Source organism: Symphalangus syndactylus, chromosome 8 (genome assembly GCF_028878055.3).
Source record: "Symphalangus syndactylus isolate Jambi chromosome 8, NHGRI_mSymSyn1-v2.1_pri, whole genome shotgun sequence".
Taxonomy (NCBI): Eukaryota; Metazoa; Chordata; class Mammalia; order Primates; family Hylobatidae; genus Symphalangus; species Symphalangus syndactylus.
The window spans coordinates 66,509,099-66,526,978 of NC_072430.2; the positions used below are offsets into that span (position 1 = coordinate 66,509,099).

The following is a 17,880-nucleotide window of genomic DNA, read 5'->3' on the forward strand; positions in this document are numbered from 1 at the left end:
GATTCCTGTCTAGAAAGCTATTTTTTTTTTTTTTTTTTTTTTTTTTGAGACAGAGTCTCACTCTGTCACCCAGGCTGGAGTGCAGTGGCGCGATCTCGGCTCACTGCAAGCTCCACCTTCCGGGTTCACGCCATTCTCCTGCCTCAGCCTCCCAAGTAGCTGGGACTACAGGCGCCCACCACTGCGCCCAGCTAATTTTTTTTTGTAATTTTAGTAGAAACAGGGTTTCACCGTGTTAGCCAGGATGGTCTCGATCTCCTGACCTCGTGATCCGCCTGCCTCGGCCTCCCAAAGTGCTAGGATTACAGGCGTGAGCCACTGCACCCGGCCTTAGAAAGCTAATTTTTAAAAGTATCTTTTTGTTCTAATTTTTTTTTTAAGAGACAGCGTCTCATTTTGTCACCCAGGCTGGAGTGCAGTGGCACAGTTCTGCTCACTGCAGCCTCAACCTCCTGGACTCACCAGATCCTCCCACCTCAGCCTCCCAAGTAGCTGGGACCACAGGTGTGCACCACCACATCTGGCTAATTTTTTTTTTTTTTTCCTGTAGAGATGAGGTCTCACTATGTTGCTCAGGCTGGACTCAAACTCCTGGCTCAAGCAATCCTCCTGCCTCAGCCTCCCAAAGTGCTGGGATTACAGGCCTGAGCCACTGTGCCCAGGCTTTTGTTCTAAAATTGAACAAGAACTTCATGAGTATCCAAATATTCTGACATTTTGTTTGTTCTTCATTCTCAGATTACTTTGATTCCATTCAAATGTATTTGAGTCATTGGGGATTTTTTTTTTTTTTTTTCAAAAATGAATTCATTGACTTTTCTTCAGCCTGACTTTCTCCTCCTGGCTTCTCTCTTGGTTTATGGCACCATTATCCACTGTGATCCAGACCAACACCTCAGCCACTTTTGACTTCTCGCGTTATTGCCTCATATGTCCAGTTAGCTGCCAAGTCCAATTGTTCAATCTCTAGAGCTGCCATTTTCTTTTCATTCTCATGTCAAGGACTCTAAGTCAGGCCTTCATCATCCCCTCTTAGAATATTGCAATGACCCTCAAACTGGCTTCCACTATTTGTCTCTTATTCTCCAACCCATCTTTTGTATTTTTGTTCAATTATTTTCCCAAAAGATTTATCATATTTCTCCCCTGCTCAAAGACCTACAATGGCTCATTATTGCCATTTTTTAGACTTTAAAAGTCAAACTCTTTAATGACATTGAAGACTCTTCTTCAGTTCATCCCAACCAACTCTAGCAACCTCATCTCCTACCACTCATCATCATTACCTTGATTATTCCTTCATAAACGTATTTTCCCCCAGATTTATCATGACAGTTCTTAATTCTACCTGTCTGGCAAATTCCAAATTACGTTTCAAGGCCTTGCTCAAATGCCCTCTCCTTTTACGTAAACTTCCTTGTTCTCCAGGCAGAACTAATCCCTCCTTTCTGTGCTCCCATAGCATTTTGTTCAGATTCCTATTATGCCCCTTATTGGGTTCCCAGAAGCAGTTCATGAGAGAAGGATTCGTAGGGAAGGGTTTTGTTAAGGAAATGCCCCCCAAAGAGTCTGGCAAGTGAATGAGGGAAGTAAGACAGGGAAGAGAAAGAGACTAAGCAAGGGTGAGAAATTTGGTGAAAGTCCCAAGACGAGTAGCCCAGCTCAGTTCCATAGGGGAACTCTGGACATTAATTGATGTCCTTCTCTAAGACAAGGGAGCTGAGCTTGCTTTCTTCCACACTGAGCAGTCACTAGCTAGGGATTCAGTTCCCAAGCACTTCTTGCTCTCTGCGTGCATTTGTACACAGCAGCCCAAGGGCAGCCACCAAAAGAGAGTCACAGGTGCAGGCCAATGGCAGCAAAAGCACTTCAGAGTGGATGGAAGAACACACAGAAATGGTAAAAGAGATCCCAGAGTACCTGGGAGGAGGCTGACGATGTCAGCTATGCTTCTTAGTATAGTCTGCTTTGTATCCACCTAATCATGCACTGTCATCCCCTGCTTCCAGCCAGTGGATGCTGAAGTACTTGGGAGCAAAGACTGCATCTTACTCATCCTCACGTCCCTACAGCAGGCAGGATATCACTTTGCACCTGGAAGTTGCTTAAATAGGATTTATTGATTCAAATGGAATATTCCTTGTGCAACGTTTTGCTTCTACTAATCGTTTTGCAGGAATTTTTTTTCCATAGCTGGTTTTAGGTCAACAACAATAAAACATGTGAATTCTGGAGATTCAAAACCTCAAATCTTCAACTTTTCACCTCGCACTTTTATTCCTGGGACAAAAACTTGCTCAGCACATCTCCTCCTAAATTCCAAGACAGCCTGCTTGTTCTGTTCAGTCAAGAATGCCAACCCAAGAAACATTTTTGAAGGATCACAGTCAACGTCATTGCCAAAAGAAGAAGCTCTTGGCACACAAAGAACCTGGTTCAATATGAGATGCCAGATGGTGATTTCAACTTCAGCTAAATTCCTGCTGAGAAGTGTTTGAACTGCAGATGAGAAAATCTTCTATGACAAATTTCCAAGTGTTAGAAGCTTCAGAGGAAAATGGCAAGTGTTGATACCCTCCCTCCCCACAACCACTACCACCAACCACATGCACACATACCACAGAACATACCTGCATCTGGTAGCTAAGATTCCAACAAAGATGCCTCTGCCTTTTAAAAAGCCTATGGACCCTGATTTGATTTTTACTAAAAGTGTATTAACTGAGTCCATTGGAAACAAATACCATTTGATTAATATGCAGTGTTTTTTCAAAGGGTGTGTTCCCTTATATCGGAGATAACTCTCTCCTGTCTTCCAGTAATTCCATTGTTAATTGATAATTAACTGATGGTCAACTGATACTCAGTGTATCTCCCCTCCCTAAATACTTTCAAATTCCAGGAGATATATGTGAGGCATAAATTGATGGTGCTCTGCCCGGATGCCCTTGAATCTCTTTTACTGGTTCTGTGTGCCCAAGCCCCAGCTTCAGTGTATTTTGCTTTCTAATGATTAGCTTCTGCAACTATCTTCAGAGGGTTGCCCTTGAACTACTGGCGTTTCACCGGTTTGCACAGAGAACTGAAAGTGCCCGGGAGCTTACTGTGGCCCTGAGGTGCCCACAGCCAATGAGTTACTGGTACAGGAAATTGAAAGCCCAGCTCCCCCGAATCAAGTCTGGGAAAACTGTGAGGTGTAATATACGCTCCAGAGCTCCAGTCAGCAATAGGCTGAGACTGGGACTCTGCCCGAATAACACCTGCACTTGGCTTTTTCCCTCCTTCTTTCCCTGTGTTGCTCCTGCTTCCCCACATACCCCCTTGGAGGTTTCTCCTGTAACACACCTTTCATATGACTCATGTACAAATTCTCGCCTTGGGATCTGATTCTGGGAAACTGACCTATGATGATTCTGGGCAATGGGAAAGTTCGAGTATCCTGCTAATAAAGAAAACAGAAATTCTTTCTAGAGCAAGGAACATATGCATACCTGCGTTATCAATCAAAGTCTCAGAAGGAAATAGTGGATAAAGTCAAAGTAGGTATTTGGAGAAAGGTTAGTAATAAAGGGACTATTTACAAAGGTGTGGACTGGGTTCAGAGAAACAAGGATAAGTGCCCACCTGGAAGCTAGGATCAGGAGGTGCCATTGCCAACTCTAGGCCCCACTGGTAAAAGGAGAGTGTGGCTTTGCAAGCTGGTGACAGAAATGTGTGGAGAGGCTGTGAGACACGAGCTGTGACTTTACAGGTTGCAGCCAGCCTGCAGAGACCCTGCAAGGAGTAAGCACCAACCTTATGCTCCATCTTGCCTCCAATCTTGTCAGCGCTACCCCATCAGCTGAACATAATGGGAACTAGGGCTTGAGGGAGCCTGTTAACGTAGTACATCTAGGTTAGCCTCTTGGGGCATACAGCAGGTGGAGAAGAGTAGGGAGAGGATCTGAAGGGGCAAACAGAAGCCTTTCAGCACATTTGCCTACCTATCTTACACACACACACACACACACACAAACACACACAGAGTTTGGCTGGTTCTTGATCTTCACCTGTGACCAGATACACCTAAATAAACACTACTTTTCTTTCTGCTGACCTTGTTTCCTTCTATATTATTTGTTTGCACATTGAGGGACCCAGAGATAGGCTGCATGATGTGTGAGAAGGGAACATCAAAAATCAAGTGACAAAATACATTTTTATTTAAGTCTGAGTATGCCATTCGGGTATCAGCATAACCCCAGCACTTCAGCCTCTAAGACATTTTATGTAGAGTGAAACATGACTCACAGAGCCCACTGCCGTAAGATTTATCATCACTTTGACCTCAGTATTTTAGTACAAAGAGGTCTAAACTATGTCTTTAGAGAATTACACCCATTCTCTCACAGTTGAAAACAAAATGCAAATCAAAGATCTTTATGTTGCTTTTTGTAATGCCCTATCTAATCGCTTTCTCATCAGTCCAGGTGCAAAGATGTCCTCATTATTCAGTTTACTTCCAAATGTTCTCATTATTGAAAGCAATGCTCTCTTCTTAGTGGGCTCATTTTCTGTTTTTGAAATGGTCACTTTTCTTGGATTTTGGCTTTGGCTTGATTCAGAATATAAAGCATTACAAAGTGTGTAGAGTGGGGAAAAAAGGTCACTCAGTTATTTTAAGGCCTTTGAGATTAATCACGGCAGACAGCTTGGGTCCTTGGGATGCTGGCAGGAGCTGATGTGGGTAGGATGGAGGATGGAAGATGGAGAAGCACTCCTTCCACGCATTCCTGGAGGACAGGCAAGGCCCAGCAGCTACTGCCTTCTTGGCCTCCAACCCTCTCTCTGCTGGTACCCTTCAGATGCCAATACAGCTGAGTCAAAAACAGGTAGGGTGTGCTTTAACAAATGGCCTACGGGGTTGTCATTTCTAAGTATTAAAATAGTCTATACTGGGGCCAGGCGGGGTGGCTCACGCCTGTAATCCCAGCACTTTGGGAGGCTGAGGTGGGCGGATCACGAGGTCAAGAGTTTCAGACCAGTCTGGCCAACATGGTGAAACCCTGTCTCTACCTAAAAATACAAAAATTATGGGAGGCTGAGGCAGGAGAATTGCTTGAACCCAGGAGGCAGAGGTTGCGGTGAGCCGAGATTGCGCCATTGCATTCCAGCCTGGGCAACAAGAGTGAAACTCCGTCTCAACAACAACAACAAAAATTAGCTGGATGAGGTAGTCCCAGCTACTCCAGAGGCTGAGGCAAGAGAATCACTTGAAACTGGGAGGCGGAGGTTGCAGTAAGCCAAGATTGCACCGCTGCACTCCAGCCTAAGCAACAGAATGAGACTCCATTTCAAAAAAAAAAAAGAGATGAAAGAAAGAAAGAAAGAAAGAAAGAAAGAAAGAAAGAAAGAAAGAAAGAAAGAAAGAGAGGGAAAGAAAGAAAAAGAAAGAAAGAGAAAGAAAGAGAGAGAGAGAAAGAAAGAAAGAAAGAGAGAAAGAAAGAAAGAGAGAAAGAAGAAAACAAAATAGTATATATTGCGCTATTTTCTTCAGAAATGTTATGTCTAATCATATTTTCAGGGGCCAATGGACTTTAAGGATGGTGATTGTTTAAAAATGTTAGTAAACACTGGGTTTCATTCCATGGCAGCTGTCTGAGTCAGCCATAAGCCCTCTCAGGAGGCGAGTGCTGAGTTGGACAGGTCAGGCCTAGGGGTGTCATGCATCCACTGTATGATCCTGAGCAAGGCACCAAAACTTCCTGAGCACAGCTTTCTTTTAACAATAATGGAATTGGGTTGGACAGATTCCGAATCCTCTTCTTGTTCTGACACTGCATTTGTGGCAGCCACTAGCCCCGTGTGGCTGGTCTGAACTGAGATGTGCTGCAAGTGCCAAGCACATACCAGGTTTCAAAGGCTTAGAACAAAAAAAATGTAAAATATCCCATTACTACTTTTTATGTTGATTACATGTTGAAGTGATCATATTTTGGGGTATATTGGGTTAAATAAAATCTAAAAATTAATTTCACATGTTTTTACTCTTTTAAATGTGGCTACTAGAAAATTTTGAACTACATGTGTGGCTCACATTATATTTCTACTGAACAGAAATGTTTTAAAATGTATGTTTCTGGGTTGCCATTTCTTTTGTGTGCGCATCAAATTCTAGAGAATTCAAAGTAGTCTTGCTTGGGGAGAAATGTTTAATTTTCCATTCAAAACTCTTCTAACAAAAAAGTAAAGGTTTCATGTCATATTGATTAAGTGTTTAAGAGTGTATGAGGGAGGGGCTGGACATGGTGGTTCACTCCTGTAATCCCAGCACTTTGGGAGGCCGACATGGGCTGATCAGCTGAGGTCAGGAGTTCGAGACCAACCTAGCCAACATGGTGAAACCTCATCTCTACTAAAAATACAAAAATTAGCTGCGCGTGGTGGCGCATGCTTGTAATCCCAGCTACTCGGTAGGCTGAGACAGGAGAATTGCTTGAACCCGGGAGGCAGAGGTTGCAGTGGAGGAGCTGAGATTATGCCACCACTGCCCTCCCGCCTGGGTGACAGAGTAAGACTCCGTCCCAAAAAATAAATAAAAATAAAATTTAAAAAAACAGTGTATGAGGGAGGGAACGCCAATGTTTCTTAAACTAACATTTCATTTCCTCTCCCCTTCAAATGAAGCTACAGTGGCAGTCCTTTGGCACTCACAGTCTTTAGAACAGTAGACCATTGCCAGCATCCAGCCACATGAAAAGGGATAATTCCAAAAGTAAAGATCAACCCCCACCCACCCATCCCATGTATACATATGCAACATCTCTTCTCCACGTGAATGCCAAGCATTTGGAAAGTACCTGAGTGCTCAGCCCATGGGATCCAAAAGACACATGCGCAATAACCACTTCCTGCTATGCTTCAATTGCTGGGCCAAACAATGAACAGAGACAAGGCATTCAATACACATGAGGACTGACGATCTGGGCTGAAAGAGCAGCAGAGGGAAGATCAGAAGGTCCACATGAGTAGAGTGGAGGGAGGGTAGGTTTCCTGCAGACACTGAGGATCCTGCAGGCACTGATCAGGAAGGACTTTGAATATCAGGAAAAAGATCTAGGACCTGATGTGAAAAGCAATGGTCAGAATGATCAAATAGAAGTCATGTTTTAGGGAAATCATTGCTCTCTTCTTGCCATGCTGTAGCTCGTGTATGTCTCCCAACTGGAGAATGTAATTAGAGTCCATTGCCACCTAACATCATTCCCTTACTGTCTCATGAGTGCATATTTTTACCTTCCCAAAGGAGAATGATGCATTCCTCAAGGGCAAGAACCAAGGTTGATTTTTGCTTCATTTTGTTTTGTTTGAGACAGGGTCTTACTCTGTCACCAGGCTAAAGTGCAGTGGTGTAATCGTTGTTCACTGCAGCCTTGACCTCCTGGGCTTAATCGATCCTCCTATGTCAGTCTCCTGAGAAATTGGGACCAGAGGCACGTGCTACCCAGCCTGTCTAATAAAAAAAGGGGAGTAGAGAAGGGGGGTGGTCTCACTGTGTTGCCCAGGCTGGTCCTGAACTCCTGAGCTCAAGCCATCCACCCACTGCAGCCTCCAGAAATGTTGGGATTACAGGTGTGAGCCACCATGCCCAGACTGATGTTCATTTTGAACATCGTGTGACTTTCAGGACAGTATTAGGCACAGGGTAGGCAATCAATGCTTACTTAAAAAAATAAATTTTATGGAATCCTGGTTTCCTCTTCTTTCATTTTCTTCATAAGGAAAATGAACAGAGAATCCTAATTTCTAATAGGTGTCTGCCAGGGGCAAAAGTGTAAATCAGTTTGCCTTCTGTCACCTTCCCTTCCCTTTTCTATACTTTTCCTCTTTCTTCCTGGGTTCTTAACCACCAACATTTTGCTGCTGGAACTCTTAGTCCTGGACTTGTATGTCTGGAACTCAATTTCTCCCTTTTTCCCTTCCTCATTCATTTTCCTTAGGGCCTTGGGGAGATCATTGATGTCCCTTTCTTTCACCGAGTGAGGTCCTGGGCCAGACTATAACTGATTATCTACTTTAACAATTTGGCTGTCTTTGACACAGCTCTGCAACTTGCCTGAAAACTGTCCTGCTGAGTTCAAACGGTCACAGAAATAAGAAAGATATTGATTAAAGAAGTTTAGAAGGAGCCAGGAATTGCTACATGAGTGACAGGCTGTTTGACTATTCTGTGAATGAAAAATAGTTTATATCTAACTGTGACTTGGGAGAGGGTAGACTATGTTTGGTTAGAACCTTTTTTTGACTAAGAAAAAAAAATAACTTTTCAGGTCCCAGGAAGTTTACAAAGCCTGACTTTCTCTCTCTCTCTCTCTCTCTCATTTGTCATCTTGACTCTAAACTGATAATTTCAAAATTACTTCAAGAAGACACAAAGAGTAGGCCAGGCGCAGTGGCTCATGCCTCTAATCCCAGCACTTTGGGAGGCCAAGGCAGGATCACTTGAGGTCAGAACTCAAGACCAGCTTGACCAACATGGTGAAACCTTGTCTCTACTAAAAATTCAAAAATTAGCCAGATGTGGTTGTTCACATCCGTAATCCCAGCTACTTGGGAGGATGAGTCAGGAGAATCGCTTGAACCCAGGAGGCCAGGAGGTGGAGGTTGCAGTGAGACAAGATTGCACCACTGCACTCCAGCCTGGGCGACACGGTGAGACTCCGTCTCAAAAAATAAATAAATAAATAAAAAGAAAAGAAACAAAGAGTAACTTTCTCTTCCCTGGATTATTCTTTAGTTAACGTTTTAGAGCTTTAACCATCTGAGAGAGCCAGTTCAGTACTGTGAAATATGGCAGAAAAGCCTTCAAAAACTTCATGTACAAATACTTCAAGGGTCCTAGGTCCTTGAACAAGGTTCTTGCAAAGTGAGAGTAAAAATCAGAGGCAGATAAACTGCAACAGATAAGAGTGAAGTTTTGTTTGTAAAGGGTAATAACTCTGAATAAACATTTACATTTCTTTTTTTCTCTCTTATACTGGTTATAATATAGAACTGGAGCCTGGTTGCTACTTCTGCTGTTATTTTGTGTTTAACAGAGAAGATCAAGTGATGGGCTCTAAAGGAAGTCTCTGCCTTTTTTTCCCCGTGACTCCAGTTTGGACTAAGACTAACCATTTGCTCAACGCAAACCAAATTGCAGGCCCATTGTGTTAAATAAATGATCTTTCTTGGTAGGGTTGCTCTTGCCAACCCACACCACGCAGTAATGATGCTCCATGCTTTCCCTCCTTTGTAGCAAGGCTGGAGGTGATCCCAGTTTCCAGTCCCAGCGCTAACTCCACCCCACTTACTCCTCTCCAGAAAGCGCATCTTGTGTTTTTCAAGTTACACAACCCCCAGCAATTCTGATCTTCCTGCACAGGGAGTGAATGCCACTTCCAATATCCCCTGACCCCCAAGAATCACTGTTTTAAACTAATGATCAATATCATCCTTAAGGATTTTTGCAGGTTAAAAAGTGATGCTTGAAGAGGTAACCAGTAGGATGAGGCTTCCATGGCAGAGATTAGGTGAAACAAGAAAGACACCTCTTCATTCTTACCTTCCAAGACTGTTGGCTGTTTTAGTGCCCAGTGAGCATTATTGTCTGTCTTACAAGATGACCTCTCTGTAAGTATACCGGTAACAGGTTAACTATTCTCTTAATGAACTGCGTGTGTGTGTGTGTTGTATCATTATTACTGGATGACTGAACAACTATGCATACAGTGTATGAGTGTGTTTGTGTGTGCGTGTGTACTTATTCAAGAGTGTTTAAAAAGGACAGAGGAGCATAAATCTCTCTTATTCTGCAGGCACGCTTATATACCATGTTGAAAGAAGAGAGCCTGGGCTTTTGAATAAGACTGAGCTGTTCAAAATTTTTAAAAAATATTTTTGAGATAACTGCAAATTCGCATGAAGTTGTAAGGAATAATAGAGAGATTCCCTATAGACGCTTCACGCAATTTTTCTCAATGGTAACATTTTGCATAACTGTAGAACAATATTACAATCAGGAAATGGACATTAGTGTAGTTCAAATGTCTTATTCAAATTTCATGAGTTTCACGTGCTCTCATTTGTGAGTGTATATTCAGTTCTATGCAATTTTGCCAGATATGTGATCTGCTTTTGAATCACAGTTCTGTGGAGTTCCTGCTGTGTGATCCTGAGGAAGCTCTTTGACTTCTGGGAGATCCATTTTCCTCATCTGCAAAATAATGTCTGCCTCCTAAGGGTGATGTGAGAATTAGGTAAGATAATTTCTGTCGAGTTTCTAGTACACTGGATTCTCAAGGAATGCTGGTTTCCTCTTGTCTATTGCTTGTTCTCTCGGTAGAAAGGGAGCTATCACCAGTTTCTTGCTAAAATAACCAGACTTGTGGGTTGTAATCCATCAGGCGGATCCTTCAAGGGCAACACATTTAACCCTGCGGCTCAAAGATAACCATGGCCTGGACTTGGGATCCTATTTTACTGCAATGAGATCAGAAGTGTAGGGATGGGGGAGTGAGAACGGAGACTCTGGGGTAGGGGTAGGAGGCAGTTAATATCGAGCAACTGTTGGGCTGGGAACCACCAACTCCAAGGAGTTTCCGTCCTGTGTGGCTTGCGACCGAGGGTCAGCTTCACCCAGATAAGGCTGCACAGGGGCGGGAGCCTGTGAGGACGTGGTGGGCAGGTGCGGAAGGCAGTGTAGACCTGGCAGGAGGGTCGCCCTCGCTCTACAGGGTTCTGAGTCACTTCTAGAGCCCTTCTGCCTCCTGAACATCCTTTCCAATGTTGACGGCCAATCGACACCCGAGGGCTGGGAAATCCAGGGCCGCCCGGGAGCAAAAAAGGTACAGGGATCCCCCGCTTAAAGTCCCGCTTGCTGAAGGCGGGGGCCCTTCCTCCGCGCGAAGCCGCTGCGGCCCGAGTGTCCGCGGTGCGGGTGAGTGTAGGCGTGTTGGGAAAGAAAGGGAGGCGGACAGGCAGGGGGCGAGGATGGCAGCGCCAGCCCCAGCTCGGCGGCCACCTCGGGGCGCCAGCCTCCTCCACCCGCACCCGGAGCCCCGGCGTTTCTAACTTCAGATCTCGGAGGCGGGCGCTCGGAGGGGGAGGGCGCGTCCGCGAGGGCTCAGGCGGCGCCGCCCGCTCCTCCCTCGGTTGCCGGAGCCGCGCGGGCCGCAGAGGAGGAGCCGCGCCGGGGCTGGCGTCGCCCTGACTCCTCCTCCCCGCGCGGGCCCGGCCCTTCCTCCCCGGCGTCCAGAGCTCCGGGTGGCCGCGGCCGAGCCGGGAGCCGAGCGCGCTGGGCGCGGCCGTCCCGCCGCCGCCGCTGCCGCCGCCAAGCCCGGAGTGCGCCAGCGGTCATGGTTCCCGCGGCGGCGCCGGGCGCCTGAGCCCCGGGACGCAGTAAGTGGCGCGACCCCGGGGACCCGGACCCACGGCCTGGGGGTACACGGAGGCCTCGCGCTGCCCCCGCGCCGTCGGCGAGGCCCTGAGAGCCTGGAGCGAACTGGGCACCGGATCACGCGGGGGCTTCCCATTTGGGTTCCGGGGCCAGGGCGGGCGCAATCCCTGCGGGCCGGGAGGAAGCGGCGGCCGGGTGGGAGGACGAGGCGGGGACGGGGCTGCTGAGGAGGCGGGAGGAGGGGCCGGTCCCGGAGGCGCGGGCTGCGCGGGCTGCGCGGGCGGGGGGCGGGCCGGCGGGGGCGGGGAGGATGCGCGCTGCAGCCTGCGGCCCCCAAGAGCCGCGCTTTTGTAAGAGCTGGCCCCTTACATATGGAAATGACGCTCGCGCGGGTCCCCATTCGCGTCCTTTTGAAGGACGCCCGCCCGGAACCGCTGCGCCGACTGCGAAGTATTGTCCCGTTTCTCCAGCCCTAACAAAGCGTCCTCCTTCGCTTTGCAGAGCGCTGGAGGCGGGCGGCCGGCTGTGCGGGCGCTCCGGAGAGACCGACAGAAGGTAGGCGAGGGCGGCGGGGCCGGGGGAGCGCGCTGCTTGCCCACACAATGGGGTGTCTGAGGTTTCTGGTAGTGGCGGTGGGCAGGCGAGTTGAGGACGCATCGCAGGTGGCCGGGGACTTGGGAGGCGCACCCGTCCTGCGGCCGCACCTTCGCTTCCCCGCCCGGCAGCACCGCTGGGTTTGGGCACCTCCAGTACGCCCGACCCCCCAGCCGCCTGCCCGGAGCTGAAAGCCGCTTCTGTGCGCTGTCCGAGAGCAGACTTGAGTCCCCGAGGGAGCAGAAGGGGTGGTGGTTCCGTTGGCATGTGCCGCCCGCACAGCCTTGTGATTGAGACGCTGAAGAGGAAACTGCGTGGGGAAACCCGAGGTGTTAGCCTGGGCTGTCTGAGTAGCGGAGAGCTGCTTGGAGCCCGGAAAGTGGAGATTTTGGGAGGTGTGTGGGGTCGATGCGCGTAAACAGTTTCCCAGTGTAATGCCCAGGAGAAGGGGAAAGAACAAAATGACATTTGGTTATTGCCTAAAAGGTGTGACATGGAGGTATGGAGTGTCGGGGAAGGAAGCTTCCAGCGGCTAGGCTTCTGTAGCTGCCGAAGCGGCCCCTGACAGAAGGACACTAGGTGATGGGAACAGTCACTGCTTACAGCTCTCGCTGCGAAGTTAAGAGATAGAGACGGAAAGAGGCATTTTCCCTAACCCCAGCCCTGACAACCCGAGGTGAAGGCACCAACAAAATGGGGGCTGGAAAGACTGCCCTACCATATATCATGTTTCCAGACAACGTGGATATTATGAGCTCTGCTTTCTGCACCTAACTAGGACAGATCTTTCCTGGTGTTGAGGACTTCTAAGATGGGCTTGCCATACAGCTCAACTCCTGAATTTATTACATCGAAACAGATTGCGTAGTCGTCTTTTGTGACTGACGTGGTAGCTTTGTAGGATGAGAATCCTGATAAAGTCCATCCTGACACATGAGGGAAGCCCCTGGAACCACGACGTTTCTTAGTTAGGTCCCCGTCAAGACCATAACATAACACATATGTTTGCATGCTTCCGGAGGCTTGATGCTCTAACAAGGAAAATTGCTTTTTTCTGTCAGTTTGATTTTACCTTGAGTCTTCTCTCGTGTGAGCATATTATATAGGTGGCTGACCTGGAATATTGGTGGCCGTTGCTCTGGAGTTGAAGGGAGCTGTGCGGATTTGCAGAGTGTGCATAGGAGGAACATTACAGGCTGGCTGAAAAAAGAGTTTGTGTGTTGTGGTCTCTTCAGCTGTTGTCAGTGTCCTTTGGGAGGTGATGTGAACTGCCCGGGAATTTGTTTGCAGATTTGTTTATTTTCCCTGTTCTCTGGTGATTCTTTAGAGGGAAGCATTCTACAGAGTGGGGAAAAGGTAGGATGAATGTTCCACAGGGTTGGACATCGGCAAAGTTATTACCAATACGGGGAAAGGCTTCACAGGGGGCAATAGGGAGGAAGCCATCATACTCACAGTCTTTGCATTAAAATGTCAAGGATCAGTCATTTTAATAAGCACTTGCTCAGAATGGCGTGGGGTTCTTTTTTCTTATTTCTTTTTCATTTTAGATGTGTAATGACCCTTAATATCAAAAGATGTTAACTGTCACAGAGGGGGAGAATAGGGCTCCAGTGAATTCTGAACAGCCAATCTTAATTTAATAGGCAGTATTCTTATCATGAGTCAAATGTTCAAATAAATTGTTTTAAATGTCACTGCAAATGACTTTCTAAACTAACATTTCAAAAATCTTGATGTTTCCATTTTATGTTGATAATGAAAATACATTTTATCAGTCTTACATTGATAAAGGGTGGGCAAGCTTAGCCAGAGCATTTTAGGATTTAAACAGCATAAAGCCTTTTTAAAAGGCTTATTTTTATAGATGCCAATTCATTTGTAAGCCAATAAATTATCTGGTTTGAATTCTGGCTATTGAACTTGCATCTGTTGGGCAGGGGCTTATGGAGAGACTTAGTGAAGCTTGCAAAAAGATTTTTATCCTATTTATGAATAAAATAGAATTTTGAAAAGATTATGAGATTCTGAAAGTGAGCATCCTTGTTTGAAATTAGGACACTTCTTTATTGCAATTTAAGTCAGCAATTAACCATTTATTCAAGCTTTTGGATGGAAAAATTACAAAGCATCTATCTATACCCTAATGCTCACTTTAAAAACAAAGTTGGGAAAATATTGTTCATAGACGTGAGAAGAGAAGATCACCTTCACTTACACCTCAGGATACCATACTCATAGCCTCAGGCATCCTAAATTAATGTGAGTCAATATGGCTCAAGAAGTGGAAGTTGTTATAAGCTTTCTCCTTTTTTTTTTTTTTTGTAACAAACATGCAGCTCTGTTTTCTGCTTCTGTAATTTACTTAGTAGTTGATTACCGGTTATTGAATGCACATTGTGCCAGGCTAATGGTGTTTTGTTGTTGTTGTTGTTGTTGTTGTTTTCCTGTAGCTAACCTGAGTTAACTACTTGATTAGGTAATCTACCAGTTATTAGGTTGAACAAAAGCATGGGTTTATTACATTCTTCAGGATAGTAAAATAATAAAGGTTGCTTACGTTTTCGAATAAACGCTGATAGGATTCCCTTAGTTAAATATTATAGTGTAGTTGACAAAGGTTGTTCTTTTTCTTTTTCTTTTTTTTTTTTTTTTTTTTGAGACGGAGTCTCTTGCCCTCTCCTGGGCTGGAGTGCAATGGCGGGATCTCGGCACACTGCAACCTCCGCCTCCCAGGTTCAAGCGACTCTTCTGCCTCAGCCTCCCGAGTAGCTGGGATTACAGGCGCGCGCCACCACACCTAGCTATTTTTTTTCTTTTTGTATTTTTAGTAGAGACAGGGTTTCACCGTGTTAGCCAGGATGGCCCCGATCTCCTGACCTCGTGATCCACCTGCCTCAGCCTCCCAAAGTGCTGTGATTACAGGCGTGAGTCCCCGATCCTGGCCATTTTTTCAAATTTATTTAATGTGACTTTTTTCCTGTGCATTTAAGCTTTTGTGTTATATTTTTATATCATGATTTCATTCACAGTGATATTGTTGTGCTTTTGGTATCCAGCTAGAAGTGAGACACTGTCTGAGCAGAGAGGAGGCATTCTGACAGTAATCAGTTTGCTGCTAAGCAGCACTGGTTTTTGGCGGAAGTATTCTCCTACATAAACTCGTAAATGGCTGCAACTGCTTTTTCTATTGAGCTTTTACTAAACTTGAATTTATCCTTGTCACTCTTTCCTTTTATACTGAAATTAGTCCAATATGGTGAGCCTGAAAATCTTTGCAGCCAATTAAAGTATTTGCAGAAAAGAGAGAAGAAAAATAAACACTTTAATTTGATCATTGGCATCACTAGGCTCCGACTTGCCAAATGGTGAAAGCTAAAGGCATAAATGGAGAGCTTTGCCCAAGTGGGGTTTGTCGGTGTTCATCACATCAGCTGTAGAGTAAGTAAATGAGTCACTGGTGGTCACTGCCTGGTCTGTGGACCCCCAACAGCTATGTCTGCATACAGGTCCAAAAGCATCTATTATGATGCCCTCTCAAGGAAAGCAGCTGAGCCGAGAGGGGCATGCAGACATTCTGCAGAGCTCTTCAGCTGCTGAACCATCTGGATGGGAAATAAAAGGCCTGGGCTAGGGGCTCTGGCATTGTGCATATTTATTATTTGGTTTTCACTTGCCAGACTTTGTCCCCTTTTCACTCCCTCTGGCCCAGAACAGACGTCCCCTTTAGCTGGGGTGTCATTCTTACAAGCTCCTTTCTGTACCTTGGTTGAACACTGAAAAGTTCATAAATCCACATATCCACTCATGATTCTAGCCACACCTCCACCTATTTCGTTTGCAGTCCTATTTGGCACTGTGATTTCATCAGCTGGGGTAATGAACACCACTGTCAGAGTCGGCAGTATTTTGGCAGCCTTATTTTGAGTTATTTGGAAGGAAAATGCTCAGAATAATTGTCATTATGGGTGGTTATTGAGTGGTAAATGTTTTGATTAATGGTTCTGTGCATCTGCTTCTTATTTAATCATCCCCAGTTGGAACTCCAAAATATTGCCCATACTGGTTCTTTCATTCCGAAAGAGTCATAAAGCTGTCTAACAATTTGATTGGAAAGGTAGATGGTGAGGAGAGGCCCAGGTTTATTATGGCAGGCTTCGTAACACTGGAGCTCTTCTTTGCAATTTGAAGGAGAATTTCTCACTCAAAATGTAACTTTCTTAATCTCTGAGTAAGATTCCTGCCTCTGTTGGGTACCAGTTAGGGTCTGACTCTGAAAAGCATTGGATTGCACAGATTATACATACTTAAGTGTTTATTCAGGGGAAGTCATTTACGAATTACCAATTCCTGGACAATGCCCATTATTGAAGATATGGGACGCTTCATGATCATTTTTATATAAGAATTTATTTCTTTCATGCCCTAAATCTCAAAGCTGCTTTAGAAAAAAAAAGGAATGTGTATTCTATTTGTATATCCCTGGTGCCTTGTAGGCTATAATTATTCAATAAATGGATCAAGAGAGGTAGGGAGGAAGGAACTCTGCTTCTCAATTCCAATTTGGAAAAGTCTGTGGCCATGGAGTGTTCTGTGGGGATTTCTACTACTTAGTACTGTTCAACTGGCTAACACATAAAGGTGGAGATAAGTGGTTTGCCAATGGCATCATTTCAGAGGTCTCATGCATGTGTTCTATGTGCATGTGTAGGATTGAGGGATAATATAATTGAGTGTCGCACTAGAGTTCAAATCTTGGCTCCACCCTCATTTTGTTCAAGGAGATTAGTGCTGTATCCTTGGACAGTTGCTTAATTTTGTCAAGCCCCAATTTCTACATCTTGCATGGGAAAATGAGAATATCCACTTCTAGGAATTGGGAGGATTAAACGAGATGATATACATAAAGTACTTAGTTTAGGCCAGACTCATAGTAAATGTTCAGAAGTAATTCCCAATTACAGTGCAGCTTTCTGCTTTTATTTGACATTAAATTTATTAATAACCTGCTTTTAAAGAGAGAGGAAGCTCTGAACATTACCTGCTGCCATTATCATTTAGTAATATGATGATGTTTATATACATAGTACACTCCCTGCCCATTCTCAGTCTGTTCTATAGCATTTCACATCTCCTGCTTTGCTTCTTTGGATCTGTAGATGATTCACTTGTTAGCTCCTCTTCAGTTTACCACTCCTTTGTAGCTGCAGGTATTCTTTTGGTTATCTTAAATTCTCTCTTGTATCAGCTTTCTCTGGGATTAGCCACTCTCGCTTGCTTGCCACATTTAACTCTCACAACAAACCTTCCAGATGGATATTGTTATTCTCATGCTGTAATTGAGGGGACTTGAGAAAGGTTTTAGTATAGATTCTCCTCCAAAGTTTCATCCCATACCAAGACAACGCAGCCAAAGTTTGTGAATCCATGTACTTAATTACTAGCCTGTTGAATTAAACCTCAGACAGCGCTGCACGGTGCAGATTGGCAGTTGGTATTGGCTTTCTACTTCTTGCTTATGAGGCTGAAAATGCCTTTGAGGAAGGGTGGGATGGGGGAAGTGGAGGTGTATAGGTGTAAGAAATAGGCATTCCAAAATTTTCGTATGCCCATTTCTGTATACCTCATTTAGGGTACGTTTCCTCTCAAGGAGTGAGCCATACAGGAAGTCAATCCATGATATTTACCAAATCCCTGGCGTGAAGAACAGACTGACTGTACTATGCATTTGGGAGAGGATATAAAAGAAATAGGAGCGTGGATCTTACCGTTAAAGAACTTTCTGCCAAGTGGGGAGAAAAAAAATTCTTGCACATGAAATTACTGATGAACATTTGGGAAATAATATCAACCAGTAAAAATGCCTTCTG

At 45.2% G+C, this 17,880-nt stretch overlaps 1 protein-coding gene across 9 annotated transcripts in view; it reads left to right on the plus strand.

Moving 5' to 3' along the window:
* Positions 1-11,166: 11,166 nt before the first annotated feature.
* Positions 11,167-17,880, plus strand: part of NIN (ninein) — a 114,298-nt gene continuing 107,584 nt past the window's right edge. For 3 of the 9 annotated variants that reach the window (XM_055289389.2, XM_055289391.2, XM_055289395.2), the window contains exon 1: positions 11,918-11,971. The gene's annotated coding sequence lies outside the window, so the exon portion shown is untranslated. Of the gene's footprint in view, positions 11,419-11,917; positions 11,972-17,880 lie in introns of those variants that run through there. The other 6 variants (XM_063644571.1, XM_063644572.1, XM_055289392.2 and 3 more) reach the window with 5 other exon arrangements.